The sequence below is a fragment of the Lepisma saccharinum genome, chromosome 16 (assembly GCF_977018435.1).
Source record: "Lepisma saccharinum chromosome 16, izLepSacc3.1, whole genome shotgun sequence".
In the NCBI taxonomy this organism is placed as follows: Eukaryota; Metazoa; Arthropoda; class Insecta; order Zygentoma; family Lepismatidae; genus Lepisma; species Lepisma saccharinum.
The window spans coordinates 16,640,083-16,662,572 of record NC_139244.1 but is presented as its reverse complement, the minus strand read 5'-3'; the positions used below and the strand labels follow the sequence as shown (position 1 = coordinate 16,662,572).

General features: G+C 41.6%; 1 protein-coding gene and 49 non-coding genes across 52 annotated transcripts in view; all 50 read left to right on the top strand.

The window, feature by feature from the left end:
- LOC146000284 (N-acetylated-alpha-linked acidic dipeptidase 2-like) overlaps positions 1 to 22,490 on the top strand; it is a 123,973-nt gene that overhangs the window by 67,290 nt on the left and 34,193 nt on the right. The window lies entirely within an intron of this gene.
- TRNAR-CCU (transfer RNA arginine (anticodon CCU)) lies at positions 22 to 94 on the top strand. The gene has a single exon. It is a non-coding gene; the product is annotated as a tRNA-Arg (tRNA).
- Positions 232 to 304, top strand: TRNAK-CUU (transfer RNA lysine (anticodon CUU)). Its single transcript has one exon. It is a non-coding gene; the product is annotated as a tRNA-Lys (tRNA).
- On the top strand, positions 443 to 515 carry TRNAR-CCU (transfer RNA arginine (anticodon CCU)). The gene has a single exon. It is a non-coding gene; the product is annotated as a tRNA-Arg (tRNA).
- Positions 652 to 724, top strand: TRNAR-CCU (transfer RNA arginine (anticodon CCU)). The gene has a single exon. It is a non-coding gene; the product is annotated as a tRNA-Arg (tRNA).
- On the top strand, positions 863 to 935 carry TRNAR-CCU (transfer RNA arginine (anticodon CCU)). Its single transcript has one exon. It is a non-coding gene; the product is annotated as a tRNA-Arg (tRNA).
- Positions 1,283 to 1,355, top strand: TRNAR-CCU (transfer RNA arginine (anticodon CCU)). The gene has a single exon. It is a non-coding gene; the product is annotated as a tRNA-Arg (tRNA).
- TRNAR-CCU (transfer RNA arginine (anticodon CCU)) lies at positions 1,492 to 1,565 on the top strand. The gene has a single exon. It is a non-coding gene; the product is annotated as a tRNA-Arg (tRNA).
- Positions 1,702 to 1,774, top strand: TRNAR-CCU (transfer RNA arginine (anticodon CCU)). The gene has a single exon. It is a non-coding gene; the product is annotated as a tRNA-Arg (tRNA).
- TRNAR-CCU (transfer RNA arginine (anticodon CCU)) lies at positions 3,144 to 3,216 on the top strand. Its single transcript has one exon. It is a non-coding gene; the product is annotated as a tRNA-Arg (tRNA).
- Positions 3,789 to 3,861, top strand: TRNAR-CCU (transfer RNA arginine (anticodon CCU)). Its single transcript has one exon. It is a non-coding gene; the product is annotated as a tRNA-Arg (tRNA).
- On the top strand, positions 3,999 to 4,071 carry TRNAR-CCU (transfer RNA arginine (anticodon CCU)). Its single transcript has one exon. It is a non-coding gene; the product is annotated as a tRNA-Arg (tRNA).
- TRNAR-CCU (transfer RNA arginine (anticodon CCU)) lies at positions 4,855 to 4,927 on the top strand. Its single transcript has one exon. It is a non-coding gene; the product is annotated as a tRNA-Arg (tRNA).
- Positions 6,596 to 6,668, top strand: TRNAR-CCU (transfer RNA arginine (anticodon CCU)). The gene has a single exon. It is a non-coding gene; the product is annotated as a tRNA-Arg (tRNA).
- On the top strand, positions 6,806 to 6,878 carry TRNAR-CCU (transfer RNA arginine (anticodon CCU)). The gene has a single exon. It is a non-coding gene; the product is annotated as a tRNA-Arg (tRNA).
- TRNAR-CCU (transfer RNA arginine (anticodon CCU)) lies at positions 7,017 to 7,089 on the top strand. The gene has a single exon. It is a non-coding gene; the product is annotated as a tRNA-Arg (tRNA).
- TRNAR-CCU (transfer RNA arginine (anticodon CCU)) lies at positions 7,228 to 7,300 on the top strand. Its single transcript has one exon. It is a non-coding gene; the product is annotated as a tRNA-Arg (tRNA).
- On the top strand, positions 7,648 to 7,720 carry TRNAR-CCU (transfer RNA arginine (anticodon CCU)). The gene has a single exon. It is a non-coding gene; the product is annotated as a tRNA-Arg (tRNA).
- Positions 7,858 to 7,930, top strand: TRNAR-CCU (transfer RNA arginine (anticodon CCU)). Its single transcript has one exon. It is a non-coding gene; the product is annotated as a tRNA-Arg (tRNA).
- On the top strand, positions 8,747 to 8,819 carry TRNAR-CCU (transfer RNA arginine (anticodon CCU)). Its single transcript has one exon. It is a non-coding gene; the product is annotated as a tRNA-Arg (tRNA).
- TRNAK-CUU (transfer RNA lysine (anticodon CUU)) lies at positions 8,956 to 9,028 on the top strand. Its single transcript has one exon. It is a non-coding gene; the product is annotated as a tRNA-Lys (tRNA).
- On the top strand, positions 9,167 to 9,239 carry TRNAR-CCU (transfer RNA arginine (anticodon CCU)). Its single transcript has one exon. It is a non-coding gene; the product is annotated as a tRNA-Arg (tRNA).
- TRNAR-CCU (transfer RNA arginine (anticodon CCU)) lies at positions 9,376 to 9,448 on the top strand. Its single transcript has one exon. It is a non-coding gene; the product is annotated as a tRNA-Arg (tRNA).
- On the top strand, positions 9,587 to 9,659 carry TRNAR-CCU (transfer RNA arginine (anticodon CCU)). The gene has a single exon. It is a non-coding gene; the product is annotated as a tRNA-Arg (tRNA).
- TRNAR-CCU (transfer RNA arginine (anticodon CCU)) lies at positions 10,007 to 10,079 on the top strand. The gene has a single exon. It is a non-coding gene; the product is annotated as a tRNA-Arg (tRNA).
- Positions 10,216 to 10,289, top strand: TRNAR-CCU (transfer RNA arginine (anticodon CCU)). Its single transcript has one exon. It is a non-coding gene; the product is annotated as a tRNA-Arg (tRNA).
- TRNAR-CCU (transfer RNA arginine (anticodon CCU)) lies at positions 10,426 to 10,498 on the top strand. The gene has a single exon. It is a non-coding gene; the product is annotated as a tRNA-Arg (tRNA).
- On the top strand, positions 11,868 to 11,940 carry TRNAR-CCU (transfer RNA arginine (anticodon CCU)). Its single transcript has one exon. It is a non-coding gene; the product is annotated as a tRNA-Arg (tRNA).
- TRNAR-CCU (transfer RNA arginine (anticodon CCU)) lies at positions 12,513 to 12,585 on the top strand. Its single transcript has one exon. It is a non-coding gene; the product is annotated as a tRNA-Arg (tRNA).
- Positions 12,723 to 12,795, top strand: TRNAR-CCU (transfer RNA arginine (anticodon CCU)). The gene has a single exon. It is a non-coding gene; the product is annotated as a tRNA-Arg (tRNA).
- On the top strand, positions 13,591 to 13,663 carry TRNAR-CCU (transfer RNA arginine (anticodon CCU)). Its single transcript has one exon. It is a non-coding gene; the product is annotated as a tRNA-Arg (tRNA).
- Positions 15,330 to 15,402, top strand: TRNAR-CCU (transfer RNA arginine (anticodon CCU)). Its single transcript has one exon. It is a non-coding gene; the product is annotated as a tRNA-Arg (tRNA).
- Positions 15,541 to 15,613, top strand: TRNAR-CCU (transfer RNA arginine (anticodon CCU)). The gene has a single exon. It is a non-coding gene; the product is annotated as a tRNA-Arg (tRNA).
- On the top strand, positions 15,752 to 15,824 carry TRNAR-CCU (transfer RNA arginine (anticodon CCU)). Its single transcript has one exon. It is a non-coding gene; the product is annotated as a tRNA-Arg (tRNA).
- TRNAR-CCU (transfer RNA arginine (anticodon CCU)) lies at positions 15,962 to 16,034 on the top strand. The gene has a single exon. It is a non-coding gene; the product is annotated as a tRNA-Arg (tRNA).
- On the top strand, positions 16,173 to 16,245 carry TRNAR-CCU (transfer RNA arginine (anticodon CCU)). The gene has a single exon. It is a non-coding gene; the product is annotated as a tRNA-Arg (tRNA).
- TRNAR-CCU (transfer RNA arginine (anticodon CCU)) lies at positions 16,384 to 16,456 on the top strand. Its single transcript has one exon. It is a non-coding gene; the product is annotated as a tRNA-Arg (tRNA).
- TRNAR-CCU (transfer RNA arginine (anticodon CCU)) lies at positions 16,804 to 16,876 on the top strand. Its single transcript has one exon. It is a non-coding gene; the product is annotated as a tRNA-Arg (tRNA).
- TRNAR-CCU (transfer RNA arginine (anticodon CCU)) lies at positions 17,014 to 17,086 on the top strand. Its single transcript has one exon. It is a non-coding gene; the product is annotated as a tRNA-Arg (tRNA).
- TRNAR-CCU (transfer RNA arginine (anticodon CCU)) lies at positions 17,903 to 17,975 on the top strand. The gene has a single exon. It is a non-coding gene; the product is annotated as a tRNA-Arg (tRNA).
- Positions 18,114 to 18,186, top strand: TRNAR-CCU (transfer RNA arginine (anticodon CCU)). The gene has a single exon. It is a non-coding gene; the product is annotated as a tRNA-Arg (tRNA).
- Positions 18,534 to 18,606, top strand: TRNAR-CCU (transfer RNA arginine (anticodon CCU)). Its single transcript has one exon. It is a non-coding gene; the product is annotated as a tRNA-Arg (tRNA).
- On the top strand, positions 18,744 to 18,816 carry TRNAR-CCU (transfer RNA arginine (anticodon CCU)). Its single transcript has one exon. It is a non-coding gene; the product is annotated as a tRNA-Arg (tRNA).
- Positions 20,486 to 20,558, top strand: TRNAR-CCU (transfer RNA arginine (anticodon CCU)). The gene has a single exon. It is a non-coding gene; the product is annotated as a tRNA-Arg (tRNA).
- TRNAR-CCU (transfer RNA arginine (anticodon CCU)) lies at positions 20,696 to 20,768 on the top strand. Its single transcript has one exon. It is a non-coding gene; the product is annotated as a tRNA-Arg (tRNA).
- TRNAR-CCU (transfer RNA arginine (anticodon CCU)) lies at positions 20,907 to 20,979 on the top strand. Its single transcript has one exon. It is a non-coding gene; the product is annotated as a tRNA-Arg (tRNA).
- On the top strand, positions 21,113 to 21,185 carry TRNAR-CCU (transfer RNA arginine (anticodon CCU)). Its single transcript has one exon. It is a non-coding gene; the product is annotated as a tRNA-Arg (tRNA).
- Positions 21,324 to 21,396, top strand: TRNAR-CCU (transfer RNA arginine (anticodon CCU)). Its single transcript has one exon. It is a non-coding gene; the product is annotated as a tRNA-Arg (tRNA).
- Positions 21,744 to 21,816, top strand: TRNAR-CCU (transfer RNA arginine (anticodon CCU)). The gene has a single exon. It is a non-coding gene; the product is annotated as a tRNA-Arg (tRNA).
- TRNAR-CCU (transfer RNA arginine (anticodon CCU)) lies at positions 21,954 to 22,026 on the top strand. Its single transcript has one exon. It is a non-coding gene; the product is annotated as a tRNA-Arg (tRNA).

The following is a 22,490-nucleotide window of genomic DNA, read 5'->3' as shown; positions in this document are numbered from 1 at the left end:
AAAATGAAGTGGTTGTTGCGTGCCCTTGTGGCCTAATGGATACGGCATCGGTCTCCTAAACCGGGGATTGCGGGTTCGAGTCCCGCCAAGGGTAAATCTTTTCCTTTTGCTGAATTAGATTCCTTAGCTTTTGGTACTTTTCATCAAAGTTACAAAAGCGAAGAAAAACTTCATTACTAAAATCGTAGAAGTGAGTTTGTAGGAACAGTTAAAATGAAGTGGTTGTTGCGTGCCCTTGTGGCCTAATGGATAAGGCATCGGTCTCTTAAACCGGGGATTGCGGGTTCGAGTCCCGCCAAGGGTAAATCTTTTCCTTCTGCTGAATTAGATTCCTTATCTCTTGGTACTTTTCAACATACTTACAAAAGCGAAGAAAAACTTCATTACTAAAATCGTAGAAGTGAGTTTGGTAGGAACAGTTAAAATCAAGTGGTTGTTGCGTGCCCTTGTGGCCTAATGGATAAGGCATCGGTCTCCTAAACCGGGGATTGCGGGTTCGAGTCCCGCCAAGGGTAAATCTTTTCCTTTTGCTGAATTAGATTCCTTAGCTTTTGGTACTTTTCATCAAAGTTACAAAAGCGAAGAAAACCTTCATTCCAAAATCGTAGAAGTGAGTTTGTAGGAACAGTTAAAATGAAGTGGTTGTTGCGTGCCCTTGTGGCCTAATGGATAAGGCATCGGTCTCCTATTCCGGGGATTGCGGGTTCGAGTCCCGCCAAGGGTAAATCTTTTCCTTCTGCTGAATTAGATTCCTTATCTCTTGGTACTTTTCAACATAGTTACAAAAGCGAAGAAAAACTTCATTACTAAAATCGTAGAAGTGAGTTTGGTAGGAACAGTTAAAATGAAATTGTTGTTGCGTGCCCTTGTGGCCTAATGGATATGGCATCGGTCTCCTAAACCGGGGATTGCGGGTTCGAGTCCCGCCAAGGTTAAATCTTTTCCTTTTGCTGAATTAGATTCCTTAGCTTTTGGTACTTTTCATCAAAGTTACAAAAGCGAAGAAAAACTTCATTACTAAAATCGTAGAAGTGAGTTTGGTAGGAACAGTTAAAATGAAGTGGTTGTTGAGTGCCCTTGTGGCCTAATGGATAAGGCATCGGTCTCCTAAACCGGGGATTGCGAGTTCTAGTCCCGCCAAGGTAAATCTTTTCCTTTTGCTGAATTAGATTCCTTAGCTTTTGGTACTTTTCTTCAAAGTTACAAAAGCGAAGAAAAACTTCATTACTAAAATCGTAGAAGAGAGTTTGTAGGAACAGTTAAAATGAAGTGGTTGTTGCGTGCCCTTGTGGCCTAATGGATAAGGCATCGGTCTCCTAAACCGGGGATTGCGGGTTCGAGTCCCGCCAAGGGTAAATCTTTTCCTTTTGCTGAATTAGATTCCTTAGCTTTTGGTACTTTTCATCAAAGTTACAAAAGCGAAGAAAAACTTCATTACTAAAATCGTAGAAGAGAGTTTGTAGGAACAGTTAAAATGAAGTGGTTGTTGCGTGCCCTTGTGGCCTAATGGATAAGGTATCGGTCTCCTAAACCGGGGATTGCGGGTTCGAGTCCCGCCAAGGTAAATCTTTTCCTTTTGCTGAATTAGATTCCTTAGCTTTTGGTACTTTTCATCAAAGTTACAAAAGCGAAGAAAAACTTCATTACTAAAATCGTAGAAGTGAGTTTGTAGGAACAGTTAAAATGAAGTGGTTGTTGCGTGCCCTTGTGGCCTAATGGATAAGGCATCGGTCTCCTAAACCGGGGATTGCGGGTTCGAGTCCCACCAAGGGTAAATCTTTTCCTTCTGCTGAATTGGATTTTTTATCTCTTGGTACTTTTCAACATAGTTACAAAGCGAAGAAAAACTTTATTACTAAATTCTTAGAAGTGAGTTTGGTAGGAACAGTTAAAATGAAATTGTTGTTGCGTGCCATTGTGGCCTAATGGATAAGGCATCGGTCTCCTAAACCGGGGATTGCGGGTTCGAGTCCCGCCAAGTGTAAATCTAATCTTTTCCTTTTGCTGAATTAGATTCCTTAGCTTTTGGTACTTTTCATCAAAGTTACAAAAGCGAAGAAAAACTTCATTACTAAGATCGTAGAAGTGAGTTTGGTAGGAACAGTTAAAATGAAGTGGTTTTTGCGTGTCATTGTGGCCTAATGGATAAGGCATTGGTCTCCTAAACCGGGGATTGCGAATTCTAGTCCCGCCAAGGGTAAATCTTTTCCTTTTGCTGAATTAGATTCCTTAGCTTTTGGTACTTTTCATCAAAGTTACAAAAGCGAAGAAAAACTTCATTACTAAAATCGTAGAAGTGAGTTTGGTAGGAACAGTTAAAATGAAGTGGTTAGCAGTGCGCGCTACAACGCCAGGGGTTCCGGATTCGAGTTCCGGTTAAGGCGTGGGTATTTGTGATTGTCTTTCCTGAAAAGTCCTGAAATAGAAATGTAAATGATATGAGTAAATGAAGTGTGATGGGGGAAGCTTCCGCATAGGGGCTTTCCTTTAAAAAAAAAAAAAAAAAAAAAAAAAATGGATAAGGCATTGGTCTCCTAAACCGGGGATTGCGAGTTTGAGTCCCGCCAAGGGTAAATCTTTTCCTTTTGCTGAAATAGATTCCTTAGCTTTTGGTACTTTTCATCAAAGTTACAAAAGCGAAGAAAAACTTCATTTCTAAAATCGTAGAAGTGAGTTTGGTAGGAACAGTTAAAATGAATTGGTTGTTGCGTGCCCTTGTGGCCTAATGGTGTCGACCTCCGTGGCGAAGTGGTTAGCAGAGCGCGCTAAAACGCCAGGGGTTCTGGTTTCGAGTCCCGGGTAAGGCATGGATATTTGTGTTCGTCCAGTTGATATGAAACAAAGAAAATGTAAGAATTGAAAAGTGTAAAAGTGAGAAAAAGAGTGAATGGTGGGGGATACCTCCGTGTAGGGGGTATTTCCTTTTTTTAAAAAAAATAAAAGAAAATGGATAAGGCATCGGTCTCCTAAACCGGGGATTGCGAGTTCGTGTCCCGCCAAGGGTAAATCTTTTCCTTTTTCTGAATTAGATTCCTTAGCTTTTAGTACTTTTCATCAAAGTTACAAAACCGAAGAAAAACCTCATTACTAAAATCGTAGAAGTGAGTTTGGTAGGAACAGTTAAAATGAAGTGGTTGTTGCGTGCCCTTGTGGCCTAATGGATACGGCATCGGTCTCCTAAACCGGGGATTGCGGGTTCGAGTCCCGCCAAGGGTAAATCTTTTCCTTTTGCTGAATTAGATTCCTTAGCTTTTGGTACTTTTCATCAAAGTTACAAAAGCGAAGAAAAACTTCATTACTAAAATCGTAGAAGTGAGTTTGTAGGAACAGTTAAAATGAAGTGGTTGTTGCGTGCCCTTGTGGCCTAATGGATGGGCGGCCCCTGTGGCGGAGTGGTTAGCACATCGCGCTACGACGCCAGGGGTCCCGGGTTCGATTCCCGGCTCGGCCATGGATGTTTGTGATTGTCTGTCCTTAAAAGTCTTGAAATTGAAATATGAATGAAATGATATGAGTGAATGAAGTGTGATGGGGGAAGCTTCCGCATAGGGGCTTTCCTTTAAAAAAAATAATAAAAAAAAATAAAAAAAAATGGATAAGGCATCGGTCTCCTAAACCGGGGATTGCGGGTTCGAGTCCCGCCAAGGGTAAATCTTTTCCTTCTGCTGAATTAGATTCCTTATCTCTTGGTACTTTTCAACATACTTACAAAAGCGAAGAAAAACTTCATTACTAAAATCGTAGAAGTGAGTTTGGTAGGAACAGTTAAAATGAAGTGGTTGTTGCGTGCCCTTGTGGCCTAATGGATAAGGCATCGGTCTCCTAAACCGGGGATTGCGGGTTCGAGTCCCGCCAAGGGTAAATCTTTTCCTTTTGCTGAATTAGATTCATTAGCTTTTATTACTTTTCATCAAAGTTACAAAAGCGAAGAAAAACTTCATTACTAAAATCGTAGAAGTGAGTTTGTAGGAACAGTTAAAATGAAGTGGTTGTTGCGTGCCCTTGTGGCCTAATGGATAAGGCATCGGTCTCCTATTCCGGGGATTGCGGGTTCGAGTCCCGCCAAGGGTAAATCTTTTCCTTCTGCTGAATTAGATTCCTTATCTCTTGGTACTTTTCAACATAGTTACAAAAGCGAAGAAAAACTTCATTACTAAAATCGTAGAAGTGAGTTTGGTAGGAACAGTTAAAATGAAATTGTTGTTGCGTGCCCTTGTGGCCTAATGGAGTCGACCTCCGTGGCGAAGTGGTTAGCAGAGCGCGCTACAACGCCAGGGGTTCCGGGTTCGAGTCCCGGGTAAGGCATGGGTATTTGTGATTGTCTGTCCTGAAATAGTCCTGAAATAGAAATGTGAATGAAATGATATGAGTGAATGTGATGGGGGAAGCTTCCGCTTAGGGGGCTTTCCTTTTTATGAAAAAAAAAAAAAAAAAAAAAAAAAAAAAAAATTAGATAAAACATCGGTCTCCTAAACCGGGGATTGCGGGTTCGAGTCCCGCCAATGGTAAATCTTTTCCTTTTGCTGAATTAGATTCCTTAGCTTTTGGTACTTTTCATCAAAGTTACCAAAGCGAAGAAAAACTTCATTACTAAAATCGTAGAAATGAGTTTGGTAGGAACAGTTAAAATGAAGTGGTTGTTGAGTGCCCTTGTGGCCTAATGTATAAGGCATCGGTCTCCTAAACCGGGGATAGCGAGTTCTAGTCCCGCCAAGGTAAATCTTTTCCTTTTGCTGAATTAGATTCCTTAGCTTTTGGTACTTTTCATCAAAGTTACAAAAGCGAAGAAAAACTTCATTACTAAAATCGTAGAAGAGAGTTGTAGGAACAGTTAAAATGAAGTGGTTGTTGCGTGCCCTTGTGGCCTAATGGATAAGGCATCGGTCTCCTAAACCGGGGATTGCGGGTTCGAGTCCCGCCAAGGGTAAATCTTTTCCTTTTGCTGAATTAGATTCCTTAGCTTTTGGTACTTTTAATCAAAGTTACAAAAACGAAGAAAAACTTCATTACTAAAATCGTAGAAGTGAGTTTGGTAGGAACAGTTAAAATGAAGTGGTTGTTGCTTGCCCTTGTGGCCTAATGGATGTCGACCTGCGTGGCGAAGTGGTTAGCAGAGCGCGCTACAACGCCAGGGGTTCCGGGTTCGAGTTCCGGGTAAGGCATGGGTATTTGTGGTTGTCTGTCCTGAAAAGTCCTGAAATAGAAATGTAAATGATATGAGTGAATGAAGTGTGATGGGGAAAGCTTCCGCTTAGGGGCTTTCCTTTTAATATAAAAAAAAATGGATAAGGCATCGGTCTCCTAAACCGGGGATTGCGGGTTGGAGTCCCGCCAAGGGTAAATCTTTTCCTTCTGCTGAATTAGATTGGTTAGCAGAGCGCGCTACAACGCCAGGGGTTCCGGATTCGAGTTCCGGTTAAGGCGTGGGTATTTGTGATTGTCTGTCCTGAAAAGTCCTGAAATAGAAATGTAAATGATATGAGTGAATGAAGTGTGATGGGGAAAGCTTCCGCTTAGGGGCTTTCCTTTAAAAAAAAAAAAAAAAACTGATAAGGCATCGGTCTCCTAAACCGGGGATTGCGGGTTCGAGTCCCGCCAAGGGTAAATCTTTTCCTTCTGCTGAATTAGATTCCTTATCTCTTGGTACTTCTCATCAAAGTTACAAAAGCGAAGAAAAACTTCATTACTAAAATCGTAGAAGTGAGATTGGTAGGAACAGTTAAAATGAAGTGGTTGTTGCGTGCCCTTGTGGCCTATTGGATAAGGCATTGGTGTCCTAAACCGGGGATTGCGAGTTTGAGTCCCGCCAAGGGTAAATCTTCTCCTTTTGCTGAATTAGATTCCTTAGCTTTTGGTACTTTTCATCAAAGTTACAAAAGCGAAGAAAAACTTCATTACTAAAATCGTAGAAGTGAGTTTGTAGGAACAGTTAAAATGAAGCGGTTGTTGCGTGCCCTTGTGGCCTAATGGATAAGGCATTGGTCTCCTAAACCGGGGATTGCGAGTTTGAGTCCCGCCAAGGGTAAATCTTTTCCTTTTGCTGAAATTGATTCCTTAGCTTTTGGTACTTTTCATCAAAGTTACAAAAGCGAAGAAAAACTTCATTTCTAAAATCGTAGAAGTGAGTTTGGTAGGAACAGTTAAAATGAATTGGTTATTGCGTGCCCTTGTGGCCTAATGGTGTCGACCTCCGTGGCGAAGTGGTTAGCAGAGCGCGCTAAAACGCCAGGGGTTCTGGTTTCGAGTCCCGGGTAAGGCATGGGTATTTGTGTTCGTCCAGTTGATATGAAACATAGAAAATGTAAGAATTGAAAAGTGTAAAAGTGAGAAAAAGAGTGAATGGTGGGGGATACCTCCGTGTAGTGGGTATTTCCTTTTTTTAAAAAAAATAAAAGAAAATGGATAAGGCATCGGTCTCCTAAACCGGGGATTGCGAGTTCGTGTCCCGCCAAGGGTAAATCTTTTCCTTTTGCTGAATTAGATTCCTTAGCTTTTAGTACTTTTCATCAAAGTTACAAAACCGAAGAAAAACCTCATTACTAAAATCGTAGAAGTGAGTTTGGTAGGAACAGTTAAAATGAAGTGGTTGTTGCGTGCCCTTGTGGCCTAATGGATACGGCATCGGTCTCCTAAACCGGGGATTGCGGGTTCGAGTCCCGCCAAGGGTAAATCTTTTCCTTTTGCTGAATTAGATTCCTTAGCTTTTGGTACTTTTCATCAAAGTTACAAAAGCGAAGAAAAACTTCATTACTAAAATCGTAGAAGTGAGTTTGTAGGAACAGTTAAAATGAAGTGGTTGTTGCGTGCCCTTGTGGCCTAATGGATAAGGCATCGGTCTCCTAAACCGGGGATTGCGGGTTCGAGTCCCGCCAAGGGTAAATCTTTTCCTTCTGCTGAATTAGATTCCTTATCTCTTGGTACTTTCCAACATACTTACAAAAGCGAAGAAAAACTTCATTACTAAAATCGTAGAAGTGAGTTTGGTAGGAACAGTTAAAATGAAGTGGTTGTTGCGTGCCCTTGTGGCCTAATGGATAAGGCATCGGTCTCCTAAACCGGGGATTGCGGGTTCGAGTCCCGCCAAGGGTAAATCTTTTCCTTCTGCTGAATTAGATTCCTTATCTCTTGGTACTTTTCAACATAGTTACAAAAGCGAAGAAAAACTTCATTACTAAAATCGTAGAAGTGAGTTTGGTAGGAACAGTTAAAATGAAATTGTTGTTGCGTGCCCTTGTGGCCTAATGGATAAGGCATCGGTCTCCTAAACCGGGGATTGCGGGTTCGAGTCCCGCCAAGGTTAAATCTTTTCCTTTTGCTGAATTAGATTCCTTAGCTTTTGGTACTTTTCATCAAAGTTACAAAAGCGAAGAAAAACTTCATTACTAAAATCGTAGAAGTGAGTTTGGTAGGAACAGTTAAAATGAAGTGGTTGTTGAGTGCCCTTGTGGCCTAATGGATAAGGCATCGGTCTCCTAAACCGGGGATTGCGAGTTCTAGTCCCGCCAAGGTAAATCTTTTCCTTTTGCTGAATTAGATTCCTTAGCTTTTGGTACTTTTCTTCAAAGTTACAAAAGCGAAGAAAAACTTCATTACTAAAATCGTAGAAGAGAGTTTGTAGGAACAGTTAAAATGAAGTGGTTGTTGCGTGCCCTTGTGGCCTAATGGATAAGGCATCGGTCTCCTAAACCGGGGATTGCGGGTTCGAGTCCCGCCAAGGGTAAATCTTTTCCTTTTGCTGAATTAGATTCCTTAGCTTTTGGTACTTTTCATCAAAGTTACAAAAGCGAAGAAAAACTTCATTACTAAAATCGTAGAAGAGAGTTTGTAGGAACAGTTAAAATGAAGTGGTTGTTGCGTGCCCTTGTGGCCTAATGGATAAGGTATCGGTCTCCTAAACCGGGGATTGCGGGTTCGAGTCCCGCCAAGGGTAAATCTTTTCCTTTTGCTGAATTAGATTCCTTAGCTTTTGGTACTTTTCATCAAAGTTACAAAAACGAAGAAAAACTTCATTACTAAAATCGTAGAAGTGAGTTTGGTAGGAACAGTTAAAATGAAGTGGTTGTTGCTTGCCCTTGTGGCCTAATGGATGTCGACCTGCGTGGCGAAGTGGTTAGCAGAGCGCGCTACAACGCCAGGGGTTCCGGGTTCGAGTTCCGGGTAAGGCATGGGTATTTGTGATTGTCTGTCCTGAAAAGTCCTGAAATAGAAATGTAAATGATATGAGTGAATGAAGTGTGATGGGGAAAGCTTCCGCTTAGGGGCTTTCCTTTTAATATAAAAAAAAATGGATAAGGCATCGGTCTCCTAAACCGGGGATTGCGGGTTGGAGTCCCGCCAAGGGTAAATCTTTTCCTTCTGCTGAATTAGATTGGTTAGCAGAGCGCGCTACAACGCCAGGGGTTCCGGATTCGAGTTCCGGTTAAGGCGTGGGTATTTGTGATTGTCTGTCCTGAAAAGTCCTGAAATAGAAATGTAAATGATATGAGTGAATGAAGTGTGATGGGGAAAGCTTCCGCTTAGGGGCTTTCCTTTAAAAAAAAAAAAACAAAACTGATAAGGCATCGGTCTCCTAAACCGGGGATTGCGGGTTCGAGTCCCGCCAAGGGTAAATCTTTTCCTTCTGCTGAATTAGATTCCTTATCTCTTGGTACTTCTCATCAAAGTTACAAAAGCGAAGAAAAACTTCATTACTAAAATCGTAGAAGTGAGTTTGGTAGGAACAGTTAAAATCAAGTGGTTGTTGCGTGCCCTTGTGGCCTAATGGATAAGGCATCGGTCTCCTAAACCGGGGATTGCGGGTTCGAGTCCCGCCAAGGGTAAATCTTTTCCTTTTGCTGAATTAGATTCCTTAGCTTTTGGTACTTTTCATCAAAGTTACAAAAGCGAAGAAAACCTTCATTCCAAAATCGTAGAAGTGAGTTTGTAGGAACAGTTAAAATGAAGTGGTTGTTGCGTGCCCTTGTGGCCTAATGGATAAGGCATCGGTCTCTTAAACCGGGGATTGCGGGTTCGAGTCCCGCCAAGGGTAAATCTTTTCCTTCTGCTGAATTAGATTCCTTATCTCTTGGTACTTTTCAACATACTTACAAAAGCGAAGAAAAACTTCATTACTAAAATCGTAGAAGTGAGTTTGGTAGGAACAGTTAAAATCAAGTGGTTGTTGCGTGCCCTTGTGGCCTAATGGATAAGGCATCGGTCTCCTAAACCGGGGATTGCGGGTTCGAGTCCCGCCAAGGGTAAATCTTTTCCTTTTGCTGAATTAGATTCCTTAGCTTTTGGTACTTTTCATCAAAGTTACAAAAGCGAAGAAAACCTTCATTCCAAAATCGTAGAAGTGAGTTTGTAGGAACAGTTAAAATGAAGTGGTTGTTGCGTGCCCTTGTGGCCTAATGGATAAGGCATCGGTCTCCTATTCCGGGGATTGCGGGTTCGAGTCCCGCCAAGGGTAAATCTTTTCCTTCTGCTGAATTAGATTCCTTATCTCTTGGTACTTTTCAACATAGTTACAAAAGCGAAGAAAAACTTCATTACTAAAATCGTAGAAGTGAGTTTGGTAGGAACAGTTAAAATGAAATTGTTGTTGCGTGCCCTTGTGGCCTAATGGATATGGCATCGGTCTCCTAAACCGGGGATTGCGGGTTCGAGTCCCGCCAAGGTTAAATCTTTTCCTTTTGCTGAATTAGATTCCTTAGCTTTTGGTACTTTTCATCAAAGTTACAAAAGCGAAGAAAAACTTCATTACTAAAATCGTAGAAGTGAGTTTGGTAGGAACAGTTAAAATGAAGTGGTTGTTGAGTGCCCTTGTGGCCTAATGGATAAGGCATCGGTCTCCTAAACCGGGGATTGCGAGTTCTAGTCCCGCCAAGGTAAATCTTTTCCTTTTGCTGAATTAGATTCCTTAGCTTTTGGTACTTTTCTTCAAAGTTACAAAAGCGAAGAAAAACTTCATTACTAAAATCGTAGAAGAGAGTTTGTAGGAACAGTTAAAATGAAGTGGTTGTTGCGTGCCCTTGTGGCCTAATGGATAAGGCATCGGTCTCCTAAACCGGGGATTGCGGGTTCGAGTCCCGCCAAGGGTAAATCTTTTCCTTTTGCTGAATTAGATTCCTTAGCTTTTGGTACTTTTCATCAAAGTTACAAAAGCGAAGAAAAACTTCATTACTAAAATCGTAGAAGAGAGTTTGTAGGAACAGTTAAAATGAAGTGGTTGTTGCGTGCCCTTGTGGCCTAATGGATAAGGTATCGGTCTCCTAAACCGGGGATTGCGGGTTCGAGTCCCGCCAAGGTAAATCTTTTCCTTTTGCTGAATTAGATTCCTTAGCTTTTGGTACTTTTCATCAAAGTTACAAAAGCGAAGAAAAACTTCATTACTAAAATCGTAGAAGTGAGTTTGTAGGAACAGTTAAAATGAAGTGGTTGTTGCGTGCCCTTGTGGCCTAATGGATAAGGCATCGGTCTCCTAAACCGGGGATTGCGGGTTCGAGTCCCACCAAGGGTAAATCTTTTCCTTCTGCTGAATTGGATTTTTTATCTCTTGGTACTTTTCAACATAGTTACAAAGCGAAGAAAAACTTTATTACTAAATTCTTAGAAGTGAGTTTGGTAGGAACAGTTAAAATGAAATTGTTGTTGCGTGCCATTGTGGCCTAATGGATAAGGCATCGGTCTCCTAAACCGGGGATTGCGGGTTCGAGTCCCGCCAAGTGTAAATCTAATCTTTTCCTTTTGCTGAATTAGATTCCTTAGCTTTTGGTACTTTTCATCAAAGTTACAAAAGCGAAGAAAAACTTCATTACTAAGATCGTAGAAGTGAGTTTGGTAGGAACAGTTAAAATGAAGTGGTTTTTGCGTGTCATTGTGGCCTAATGGATAAGGCATTGGTCTCCTAAACCGGGGATTGCGAATTCTAGTCCCGCCAAGGGTAAATCTTTTCCTTTTGCTGAATTAGATTCCTTAGCTTTTGGTACTTTTCATCAAAGTTACAAAAGCGAAGAAAAACTTCATTACTAAAATCGTAGAAGTGAGTTTGGTAGGAACAGTTAAAATGAAGTGGTTAGCAGTGCGCGCTACAACGCCAGGGGTTCCGGATTCGAGTTCCGGTTAAGGCGTGGGTATTTGTGATTGTCTTTCCTGAAAAGTCCTGAAATAGAAATGTAAATGATATGAGTAAATGAAGTGTGATGGGGGAAGCTTCCGCATAGGGGCTTTCCTTTAAAAAAAAAAAAAAAAAAAAAAAAAATGGATAAGGCATTGGTCTCCTAAACCGGGGATTGCGAGTTTGAGTCCCGCCAAGGGTAAATCTTTTCCTTTTGCTGAAATAGATTCCTTAGCTTTTGGTACTTTTCATCAAAGTTACAAAAGCGAAGAAAAACTTCATTTCTAAAATCGTAGAAGTGAGTTTGGTAGGAACAGTTAAAATGAATTGGTTGTTGCGTGCCCTTGTGGCCTAATGGTGTCGACCTCCGTGGCGAAGTGGTTAGCAGAGCGCGCTAAAACGCCAGGGGTTCTGGTTTCGAGTCCCGGGTAAGGCATGGATATTTGTGTTCGTCCAGTTGATATGAAACAAAGAAAATGTAAGAATTGAAAAGTGTAAAAGTGAGAAAAAGAGTGAATGGTGGGGGATACCTCCGTGTAGGGGGTATTTCCTTTTTTTAAAAAAAATAAAAGAAAATGGATAAGGCATCGGTCTCCTAAACCGGGGATTGCGAGTTCGTGTCCCGCCAAGGGTAAATCTTTTCCTTTTTCTGAATTAGATTCCTTAGCTTTTAGTACTTTTCATCAAAGTTACAAAACCGAAGAAAAACCTCATTACTAAAATCGTAGAAGTGAGTTTGGTAGGAACAGTTAAAATGAAGTGGTTGTTGCGTGCCCTTGTGGCCTAATGGATACGGCATCGGTCTCCTAAACCGGGGATTGCGGGTTCGAGTCCCGCCAAGGGTAAATCTTTTCCTTTTGCTGAATTAGATTCCTTAGCTTTTGGTACTTTTCATCAAAGTTACAAAAGCGAAGAAAAACTTCATTACTAAAATCGTAGAAGTGAGTTTGTAGGAACAGTTAAAATGAAGTGGTTGTTGCGTGCCCTTGTGGCCTAATGGATGGGCGGCCCCTGTGGCGGAGTGGTTAGCACATCGCGCTACGACGCCAGGGGTCCCGGGTTCGATTCCCGGCTCGGCCATGGATGTTTGTGATTGTCTGTCCTTAAAAGTCTTGAAATTGAAATATGAATGAAATGATATGAGTGAATGAAGTGTGATGGGGGAAGCTTCCGCATAGGGGCTTTCCTTTAAAAAAAATAATAAAAAAAAATAAAAAAAAATGGATAAGGCATCGGTCTCCTAAACCGGGGATTGCGGGTTCGAGTCCCGCCAAGGGTAAATCTTTTCCTTCTGCTGAATTAGATTCCTTATCTCTTGGTACTTTTCAACATACTTACAAAAGCGAAGAAAAACTTCATTACTAAAATCGTAGAAGTGAGTTTGGTAGGAACAGTTAAAATGAAGTGGTTGTTGCGTGCCCTTGTGGCCTAATGGATAAGGCATCGGTCTCCTAAACCGGGGATTGCGGGTTCGAGTCCCGCCAAGGGTAAATCTTTTCCTTTTGCTGAATTAGATTCATTAGCTTTTATTACTTTTCATCAAAGTTACAAAAGCGAAGAAAAACTTCATTACTAAAATCGTAGAAGTGAGTTTGTAGGAACAGTTAAAATGAAGTGGTTGTTGCGTGCCCTTGTGGCCTAATGGATAAGGCATCGGTCTCCTATTCCGGGGATTGCGGGTTCGAGTCCCGCCAAGGGTAAATCTTTTCCTTCTGCTGAATTAGATTCCTTATCTCTTGGTACTTTTAAACATAGTTACAAAAGCGAAGAAAAACTTCATTACTAAAATCGTAGAAGTGAGTTTGGTAGGAACAGTTAAAATGAAATTGTTGTTGCGTGCCCTTGTGGCCTAATGGAGTCGACCTCCGTGGCGAAGTGGTTAGCAGAGCGCGCTACAACGCCAGGGGTTCCGGGTTCGAGTCCCGGGTAAGGCATGGGTATTTGTGATTGTCTGTCCTGAAAAAGTCCTGAAATAGAAATGTGAATGAAATGATATGAGTGAATGTGATGGGGGAAGCTTCCGCTTAGGGGGCTTTCCTTTTTATGAAAAAAAAAAAAAAAAAAAAAAAAAAAAAAAAAAAAAAAAAAAATTAGATAAAACATCGGTCTCCTAAACCGGGGATTGCGGGTTCGAGTCCCGCCAATGGTAAATCTTTTCCTTTTGCTGAATTAGATTCCTTAGCTTTTGGTACTTTTCATCAAAGTTACCAAAGCGAAGAAAAACTTCATTACTAAAATCGTAGAAATGAGTTTGGTAGGAACAGTTAAAATGAAGTGGTTGTTGAGTGCCCTTGTGGCCTAATGTATAAGGCATCGGTCTCCTAAACCGGGGATAGCGAGTTCTAGTCCCGCCAAGGTAAATCTTTTCCTTTTGCTGAATTAGATTCCTTAGCTTTTGGTACTTTTCATCAAAGTTACAAAAGCGAAGAAAAACTTCATTACTAAAATCGTAGAAGAGAGTTGTAGGAACAGTTAAAATGAAGTGGTTGTTGCGTGCCCTTGTGGCCTAATGGATAAGGCATCGGTCTCCTAAACCGGGGATTGCGGGTTCGAGTCCCGCCAAGGGTAAATCTTTTCCTTTTGCTGAATTAGATTCCTTAGCTTTTGGTACTTTTAATCAAAGTTACAAAAACGAAGAAAAACTTCATTACTAAAATCGTAGAAGTGAGTTTGGTAGGAACAGTTAAAATGAAGTGGTTGTTGCTTGCCCTTGTGGCCTAATGGATGTCGACCTGCGTGGCGAAGTGGTTAGCAGAGCGCGCTACAACGCCAGGGGTTCCGGGTTCGAGTTCCGGGTAAGGCATGGGTATTTGTGGTTGTCTGTCCTGAAAAGTCCTGAAATAGAAATGTAAATGATATGAGTGAATGAAGTGTGATGGGGAAAGCTTCCGCTTAGGGGCTTTCCTTTTAATATAAAAAAAAATGGATAAGGCATCGGTCTCCTAAACCGGGGATTGCGGGTTGGAGTCCCGCCAAGGGTAAATCTTTTCCTTCTGCTGAATTAGATTGGTTAGCAGAGCGCGCTACAACGCCAGGGGTTCCGGATTCGAGTTCCGGTTAAGGCGTGGGTATTTGTGATTGTCTGTCCTGAAAAGTCCTGAAATAGAAATGTAAATGATATGAGTGAATGAAGTGTGATGGGGAAAGCTTCCGCTTAGGGGCTTTCCTTTAAAAAAAAAAAAAAAACTGATAAGGCATCGGTCTCCTAAACCGGGGATTGCGGGTTCGAGTCCCGCCAAGGGTAAATCTTTTCCTTCTGCTGAATTAGATTCCTTATCTCTTGGTACTTCTCATCAAAGTTACAAAAGCGAAGAAAAACTTCATTACTAAAATCGTAGAAGTGAGATTGGTAGGAACAGTTAAAATGAAGTGGTTGTTGCGTGCCCTTGTGGCCTATTGGATAAGGCATTGGTGTCCTAAACCGGGGATTGCGAGTTTGAGTCCCGCCAAGGGTAAATCTTCTCCTTTTGCTGAATTAGATTCCTTAGCTTTTGGTACTTTTCATCAAAGTTACAAAAGCGAAGAAAAACTTCATTACTAAAATCGTAGAAGTGAGTTTGTAGGAACAGTTAAAATGAAGCGGTTGTTGCGTGCCCTTGTGGCCTAATGGATAAGGCATTGGTCTCCTAAACCGGGGATTGCGAGTTTGAGTCCCGCCAAGGGTAAATCTTTTCCTTTTGCTGAAATTGATTCCTTAGCTTTTGGTACTTTTCATCAAAGTTACAAAAGCGAAGAAAAACTTCATTTCTAAAATCGTAGAAGTGAGTTTGGTAGGAACAGTTAAAATGAATTGGTTATTGCGTGCCCTTGTGGCCTAATGGTGTCGACCTCCGTGGCGAAGTGGTTAGCAGAGCGCGCTAAAACGCCAGGGGTTCTGGTTTCGAGTCCCGGGTAAGGCATGGGTATTTGTGTTCGTCCAGTTGATATGAAACATAGAAAATGTAAGAATTGAAAAGTGTAAAAGTGAGAAAAAGAGTGAATGGTGGGGGATACCTCCGTGTAGTGGGTATTTCCTTTTTTTAAAAAAAATAAAAGAAAATGGATAAGGCATCGGTCTCCTAAACCGGGGATTGCGAGTTCGTGTCCCGCCAAGGGTAAATCTTTTCCTTTTGCTGAATTAGATTCCTTAGCTTTTGGTACTTTTCATCAAAGTTACAAAAGCGAAGAAAAACTTCATTACTAAAATCGTAGAAGTGAGTTTGTAGGAACAGTTAAAATGAAGTGGTTGTTGCGTGCCCTTGTGGCCTAATGGATAAGGCATCGGTCTCCTAAACCGGGGATTGCGGGTTCGAGTCCCGCCAAGGGTAAATCTTTTCCTTCTGCTGAATTAGATTCCTTATCTCTTGGTACTTTTCAACATACTTACAAAAGCGAAGAAAAACTTCATTACTAAAATCGTAGAAGTGAGTTTGGTAGGAACAGTTAAAATGAAGTGGTTGTTGCGTGCCCTTGTGGCCTAATGGATAAGGCATCGGTCTCCTAAACCGGGGATTGCGGGTTCGAGTCCCGCCAAGGGTAAATCTTTTCCTTTTTCTGAATTAGATTCCTTAGCTTTTAGTACTTTTCATCAAAGTTACAAAACCGAAGAAAAACCTCATTACTAAAATCGTAGAAGTGAGTTTGGTAGGAACAGTTAAAATGAAGTGGTTGTTGCGTGCCCTTGTGGCCTAATGGATACGGCATCGGTCTCCTAAACCGGGGATTGCGGGTTCGAGTCCCGCCAAGGGTAAATCTTTTCCTTTTGCTGAATTAGATTCCTTAGCTTTTGGTACTTTTCATCAAAGTTACAAAAGCGAAGAAAAACTTCATTACTAAAATCGTAGAAGTGAGTTTGTAGGAACAGTTAAAATGAAGTGGTTGTTGCGTGCCCTTGTGGCCTAATGGATAAGGCATCGGTCTCCTAAACCGGGGATTGCGGGTTCGAGTCCCGCCAAGGGTAAATCTTTTCCTTCTGCTGAATTAGATTCCTTATCTCTTGGTACTTTTCAACATACTTACAAAAGCGAAGAAAAACTTCATTACTAAAATCGTAGAAGTGAGTTTGGTAGGAACAGTTAAAATGAAGTGGTTGTTGCGTGCCCTTGTGGCCTAATGGATAAGGCATCGGTCTCCTAAACCGGGGATTGCGGGTTCGAGTCCCGCCAAGGGTAAATCTTTTCCTTCTGCTGAATTAGATTCCTTATCTCTTGGTACTTTTCAACATAGTTACAAAAGCGAAGAAAAACTTCATTACTAAAATCGTAGAAGTGAGTTTGGTAGGAACAGTTAAAATGAAATTGTTGTTGCGTGCCCTTGTGGCCTAATGGATAAGGCATCGGTCTCCTAAACCGGGGATTGCGGGTTCGAGTCCCGCCAAGGTTAAATCTTTTCCTTTTGCTGAATTAGATTCCTTAGCTTTTGGTACTTTTCATCAAAGTTACAAAAGCGAAGAAAAACTTCATTACTAAAATCGTAGAAGTGAGTTTGGTAGGAACAGTTAAAATGAAGTGGTTGTTGAGTGCCCTTGTGGCCTAATGGATAAGGCATCGGTCTCCTAAACCGGGGATTGCGAGTTCTAGTCCCGCCAAGGTAAATCTTTTCCTTTTGCTGAATTAGATTCCTTAGCTTTTGGTACTTTTCTTCAAAGTTACAAAAGCGAAGAAAAACTTCATTACTAAAATCGTAGAAGAGAGTTTGTAGGAACAGTTAAAATGAAGTGGTTGTTGCGTGCCCTTGTGGCCTAATGGATAAGGCATCGGTCTCCTAAACCGGGGATTGCGGGTTCGAGTCCCGCCAAGGGTAAATCTTTTCCTTTTGCTGAATTAGATTCCTTAGCTTTTGGTACTTTTCATCAAAGTTACAAAAGCGAAGAAAAACTTCATTACTAAAATCGTAGAAGAGAGTTTGTAGGAACAGTTAAAATGAAGTGGTTGTTGCGTGCCCTTGTGGCCTAATGGATAAGGTATCGGTCTCCTAAACCGGGGATTGCGGGTTCGAGTCCCGCCAAGGGTAAATCTTTTCCTTTTGCTGAATTAGATTCCTTAGCTTTTGGTACTTTTCATCAAAGTTACAAAAACGAAGAAAAACTTCATTACTAAAATCGTAGAAGTGAGTTTGGTAGGAACAGTTAAAATGAAGTGGTTGTTGCTTGCCCTTGTGGCCTAATGGATGTCGACCTGCGTGGCGAAGTGGTTAGCAGAGCGCGCTACAACGCCAGGGGTTCCGGGTTCGAGTTCCGGGTAAGGCATGGGTATTTGTGATTGTCTGTCCTGAAAAGTCCTGAAATAGAAATGTAAATGATATGAGTGAATGAAGTGTGATGGGGAAAGCTTCCGCTTAGGGGCTTTCCTTTTAATATAAAAAAAAATGGATAAGGCATCGGTCTCCTAAACCGGGGATTGCGGGTTGGAGTCCCGCCAAGGGTAAATCTTTTCCTTCTGCTGAATTAGATTGGTTAGCAGAGCGCGCTACAACGCCAGGGGTTCCGGATTCGAGTTCCGGTTAAGGCGTGGGTATTTGTGATTGTCTGTCCTGAAAAGTCCTGAAATAGAAATGTAAATGATATGAGTGAATGAAGTGTGATGGGGAAAGCTTCCGCTTAGGGGCTTTCCTTTAAAAAAAAAAAAAAAAAACTGATAAGGCATCGGTCTCCTAAACCGGGGATTGCGGGTTCGAGTCCCGCCAAGGGTAAATCTTTTCCTTCTGCTGAATTAGATTCCTTATCTCTTGGTACTTTTCAACATACTTACAAAAGCGAAGAAAAACTTCATTACTAAAATCGTAGAAGTGAGTTTGGTAGGAACAGTTAAAATGAAGTGGTTGTTGCGTGCCCTTGTGGCCTAATGGATAAGGCATCGGTCTCCTAAACCGGGGATTGCGGGTTCGAGTCCCGCCAAGGGTAAATCTTTTCCTTCTGCTGAATTAGATTCCTTATCTCTTGGTACTTTTCAACATAGTTACAAAAGCGAAGAAAAACTTCATTACTAAAATCGTAGAAGTGAGTTTGGTAGGAACAGTTAAAATGAAATTGTTGTTGCGTGCCCTTGTGGCCTAATGGATAAGGCATCGGTCTCCTAAACCGGGGATTGCGGGTTCGAGTCCCGCCAAGGTTAAATCTTTTCCTTTTGCTGAATTAGATTCCTTAGCTTTTGGTACTTTTCATCAAAGTTACAAAAGCGAAGAAAAACTTCATTACTAAAATCGTAGAAGTGAGTTTGGTAGGAACAGTTAAAATGAAGTGGTTGTTGAGTGCCCTTGTGGCCTAATGGATAAGGCATCGGTCTCCTAAACCGGGGATTGCGAGTTCTAGTCCCGCCAAGGTAAATCTTTTCCTTTTGCTGAATTAGATTCCTTAGCTTTTGGTACTTTTCTTCAAAGTTACAAAAGCGAAGAAAAACTTCATTACTAAAATCGTAGAAGAGAGTTTGTAGGAACAGTTAAAATGAAGTGGTTGTTGCGTGCCCTTGTGGCCTAATGGATAAGGCATCGGTCTCCTAAACCGGGGATTGCGGGTTCGAGTCCCGCCAAGGGTAAATCTTTTCCTTTTGCTGAATTAGATTCCTTAGCTTTTGGTACTTTTCATCAAAGTTACAAAAGCGAAGAAAAACTTCATTACTAAAATCGTAGAAGAGAGTTTGTAGGAACAGTTAAAATGAAGTGGTTGTTGCGTGCCCTTGTGGCCTAATGGATAAGGTATCGGTCTCCTAAACCGGGGATTGCGGGTTCGAGTCCCGCCAAGGGTAAATCTTTTCCTTTTGCTGAATTAGATTCCTTAGCTTTTGGTACTTTTCATCAAAGTTACAAAAACGAAGAAAAACTTCATTACTAAAATCGTAGAAGTGAGTTTGGTAGGAACAGTTAAAATGAAGTGGTTGTTGCTTGCCCTTGTGGCCTAATGGATGTCGACCTGCGTGGCGAAGTGGTTAGCAGAGCGCGCTACAACGCCAGGGGTTCCGGGTTCGAGTTCCGGGTAAGGCATGGGTATTTGTGATTGTCTGTCCTGAAAAGTCCTGAAATAGAAATGTAAATGATATGAGTGAATGAAGTGTGATGGGGAAAGCTTCCGCTTAGGGGCTTTCCTTTTAATATAAAAAAAAATGGATAAGGCATCGGTCTCCTAAACCGGGGATTGCGGGTTGGAGTCCCGCCAAGGGTAAATCTTTTCCTTCTGCTGAATTAGATTGGTTAGCAGAGCGCGCTACAACGCCAGGGGTTCCGGATTCGAGTTCCGGTTAAGGCGTGGGTATTTGTGATTGTCTGTCCTGAAAAGTCCTGAAATAGAAATGTAAATGATATGAGTGAATGAAGTGTGATGGGGAAAGCTTCCGCTTAGGGGCTTTCCTTTAAAAAAAAAAAAAAAAAACTGATAAGGCATCGGTCTCCTAAACCGGGGATTGCGGGTTCGAGTCCCGCCAAGGGTAAATCTTTTCCTTCTGCTGAATTAGATTCCTTATCTCTTGGTACTTCTCATCAAAGTTACAAAAGCGAAGAAAAACTTCATTACTAAAATCGTAGAAGTGAGATTGGTAGGAACAGTTAAAATGAAGTGGTTGTTGCGTGCCCTTGTGGCCTAATGGATAAGGCATTGGTGTCCTAAACCGGGGATTGCGAGTTTGAGTCCCGCCAAGGGTAAATCTTCTCCTTTTGCTGAATTAGATTCCTTAGCTTTTGGTACTTTTCATCAAAGTTACAAAAGCGAAGAAAAACTTCATTACTAAAATCGTAGAAGTGAGTTTGTAGGAACAGTTAAAATGAAGCGGTTGTTGCGTGCCCTTGTGGCCTAATGGATAAGGCATTGGTCTCCTAAACCGGGGATTGCGAGTTTGAGTCCCGCCAAGGGTAAATCTTTTCCTTTTGCTGAAATTGATTCCTTAGCTTTTGGTACTTTTCATCAAAGTTACAAAAGCGAAGAAAAACTTCATTTCTAAAATCGTAGAAGTGAGTTTGGTAGGAACAGTTAAAATGAATTGGTTGTTGCGTGCCCTTGTGGCCTAATGGTGTCGACCTCCGTGGCGAAGTGGTTAGCAGAGCGCGCTAAAACGCCAGGGGTTCTGGTTTCGAGTCCCGGGTAAGGCATGGGTATTTGTGTTCGTCCAGTTGATATGAAACAAAGAAAATGTAAGAATTGAAAAGTGTAAAAGTGAGAAAAAGAGTGAATGGTGGGGGATACCTCCGTGTAGGGGGTATTTCCTTTTTTTAAAAAAAATAAAAGAAAATGGATAAGGCATCGGTCTCCTAAACCGGGGATTGCGAGTTCGTGTCCCGCCAAGGGTAAATCTTTTCCTTTTTCTGAATTAGATTCCTTAGCTTTTAGTACTTTTCATCAAAGTTACAAAACCGAAGAAAAACCTCATTACTAAAATCGTAGAAGTGAGTTTGGTAGGAACAGTTAAAATGAAGTGGTTGTTGCGTGCCCTTGTGGCCTAATGGATACGGCATCGGTCTCCTAAACCGGGGATTGCGGGTTCGAGTCCCGCCAAGGGTAAATCTTTTCCTTTTGCTGAATTAGATTCCTTAGCTTTTGGTACTTTTCATCAAAGTTACAAAAGCGAAGAAAAACTTCATTACTAAAATCGTAGAAGTGAGTTTGTAGGAACAGTTAAAATGAAGTGGTTGTTGCGTGCCCTTGTGGCCTAATGGATAAGGCATCGGTCTCCTAAACCGGGGATTGCGGGTTCGAGTCCCGCCAAGGGTAAATCTTTTCCTTCTGCTGAATTAGATTCCTTATCTCTTGGTACTTTTCAACATACTTACAAAAGCGAAGAAAAACTTCATTACTAAAATCGTAGAAGTGAGTTTGGTAGGAACAGTTAAAATGAAGTGGTTGTTGCGTGCCCTTATGGCCTAATGGATAAGGCATCGGTCTCCTAAACCGGGGATTGCGGGTTCGAGTCCCGCCAAGGGTAAATCTTTTCCTTTTGCTGAATTAGATTCCTTAGCTTTTGGTACTTTTCATCAAAGTTACAAAAGCGAAGAAAACCTTCATTCCAAAATCGTAGAAGTGAGTTTGTAGGAACAGTTAAAATGAAGTGGTTGCGTGCCCTTGTGGCCTAATGGATAAGGCATCGGTCTCCTATTCCGGGGATTGCGGGTTCGAGTCCCGCCAAGGGTAAATCTTTTCCTTCTGCTGAATTAGATTCCTTATCTCTTGGTACTTTTCAACATAGTTACAAAAGCGAAGAAAAACTTCATTACTAAAATCGTAGAAGTGAGTTTGGTAGGAACAGTTAAAATGAAATTGTTGTTGCGTGCCCTTGTGGCCTAATGGATAAGGCATCGGTCTCCTAAACCGGGGATTGCGGGTTCGAGTCCCGCCAAGGTTAAATCTTTTCCTTTTGCTGAATTAGATTCCTTAGCTTTTGGTACTTTTCATCAAAGTTACAAAAGCGAAGAAAAACTTCATTACTAAAATCGTAGAAGTGAGTTTGGTAGGAACAGTTAAAATGAAGTGGTTGTTGAGTGCCCTTGTGGCCTAATGGATAAGGCATCGGTCTCCTAAACCGGGGATTGCGAGTTCTAGTCCCGCCAAGGTAAATCTTTTCCTTTTGCTGAATTAGATTCCTTAGCTTTTGGTACTTTTCTTCAAAGTTACAAAAGCGAAGAAAAACTTCATTACTAAAATCGTAGAAGAGAGTTTGTAGGAACAGTTAAAATGAAGTGGTTGTTGCGTGCCCTTGTGGCCTAATGGATAAGGCATCGGTCTCCTAAACCGGGGATTGCGGGTTCGAGTCCCGCCAAGGGTAAATCTTTTCCTTTTGCTGAATTAGATTCCTTAGCTTTTGGTACTTTTCATCAAAGTTACAAAAGCGAAGAAAAACTTCATTACTAAAATCGTAGAAGAGAGTTTGTAGGAACAGTTAAAATGAAGTGGTTGTTGCGTGCCCTTGTGGCCTAATGGATAAGGTATCGGTCTCCTAAACCGGGGATTGCGGGTTTGAGTCCCGCCAAGGGTAAATCTTTTCCTTTTGCTGAATTAGATTCCTTAGCTTTTGGTACTTTTCATCAAAGTTACAAAAACGAAGAAAAACTTCATTACTAAAATCGTAGAAGTGAGTTTGGTAGGAACAGTTAAAATGAAGTGGTTGTTGCTTGCCCTTGTGGCCTAATGGATGTCGACCTGCGTGGCGAAGTGGTTAGCAGAGCGCGCTACAACGCCAGGGGTTCCGGGTTCGAGTTCCGGGTAAGTCATGGGTATTTGTGATTGTCTGTCCTGAAAAGTCCTGAAATAGAAATGTAAATGATATGAGTGAATGAAGTGTGATGGGGAAAGCTTCCGCTTAGGGGCTTTCCTTTTAATATAAAAAAAAATGGATAAGGCATCGGTCTCCTAAACCGGGGATTGCGGGTTCGAGTCCCGCCAAGGGTAAATCTTTTCCTTTTGCTGAATTAGATTCCTTAGCTTTTGGTACTTTTCATC